Raw genomic sequence first — 1,671 nt, 5'->3', positions numbered from 1 at the left:
GTTGGTATCAAAGTCTAGACTTCAAATATCAAGGTTATATCTTTGTCCTTTTTGTTTAAGTCTTTTATTTCATTTTCTTTTCGTTCTCGCGTTCTTCGTTTCTTTAGTTTTTAATCCATAAAAAGACAAAAAATATTTAAAATGTTGTTTTTATGCTAATTTAGCACCCAAATTTGTTTATGTTTCTTTTGCTGGTATCGTAGTTGAATTTTCAAGCAAAAAATTAGAAATTTGCTTGCTATATTCAATTTTAATATTTTCTTCCTTGAGTTAAAAAAAGGGTGTCCAATCAAAATTCAAGAACCACTTTTTTGAAATAATATTTTCCTACCAAAGTATCAAATTCATTTGCTTCTTTTATTTCCTTCCTTGAGTCTTCTAAGTTACAATATCTTACTCACGTCCTAATTTGAATTCTTCAAGAATAAAACTTGGTCGATATCGAACTAGTTATTTGAAGCACTTGAGTGAAAGCATTGAATAAAAAAGACAAGAGTGGTAAGACTAATAAAGGCAAATATACTTTAGATTTAGGATGTCTAACAGAGACGAATCTACTTCAAGCAAGGTGATACGACAGTTCAAGAGGTTGTTTGAAGATGTGAGAGATAGGTTGGATAGGCAAGAGGCATGGACGGAGTGACTAGAAAAATTGTTTGGCAATGTACAAAAGAAACAACTAGAGGAGTTTCCAATGCAACGATGCAAGATAGGCAAGAGCCTATAGTGGAGACTGGTGGTGAATATAAAGTAGGTAGTGACATTAATGAGGATGCATTAATGGAAGTAGAGATAAGAAGAATGGAGAATAGAAGAGTTAGGCATAAGGGAAGTGATAGAGATCTTGTTGAAGATAAATTTGATAGAAGTGTCGACAATATCAAAATGACAATTCCTTGATGCCAAAGAAGGAGTGATCCAGAGGCATACTTGGAGTGAGAGGAGAAGATAGAGTTGATATTTAATTGTCACAACTACTCGGAGAATAAGAAGGTAAAGATTGCAGTACCTGAGTTTACCAATTATGCTATTACTTGGTGGGATCAAGTAGTGACATCTAGGATGAAGAATCGTGAAAGCCCCATTAATACCTGAAAATAATTGAAGGTTATCATGAGGAAGAGGTTTGTGTCTAATCATTGCTATAGGGAGCTTCATTAAGAATTGCAAAGCATCTACTAAGATTCTAGAAGTGTGGAGGATTATCATAAGAAGATGGAGATTGATATTATTAAAATGAATGTTGAGGAGGATTGGGAGACCACAATAGCCCGATTCTTTAATGGTCTAAATAGAGAAATAGCTAATGAAGTGGAATTATAACATTATTTAGGATAGAGGACAACTGTATGTAGCTATAAAGGTCGATCAACAACTAGATATTCATCGAGTTCTTCGGGTTCTAATCCTTTTTGAAAATCGAAGTGGGATAACAACAAGAGAGATGGAGATGTTTCAAATGGCAAAAGTGGACTACTGAAAGGAAAAGAGGAAGTTTTCTAGCAAGTGCACATCCAAGGCATAATTCCAATCATCTAGGAATCGAGACTTCAAATGCTTTAGGTGCTTGAGATCGAGAATTATTGTTTCTCAACGCTTAAATAAAAGAACAATGATTTTTCGAGACAATGGAAAAGTAGTGAGTGATAGTGAGGATGACTATAAAGACAT

Source organism: Olea europaea, unplaced genomic scaffold (genome assembly GCF_002742605.1).
Source record: "Olea europaea var. sylvestris unplaced genomic scaffold, O_europaea_v1 scaffold910, whole genome shotgun sequence".
Lineage (NCBI taxonomy): Eukaryota > Viridiplantae > Streptophyta > Magnoliopsida > Lamiales > Oleaceae > Olea > Olea europaea.
The sequence above is the reverse complement of the archived record's forward strand: the minus strand, read 5'-3'. Positions refer to the sequence as shown.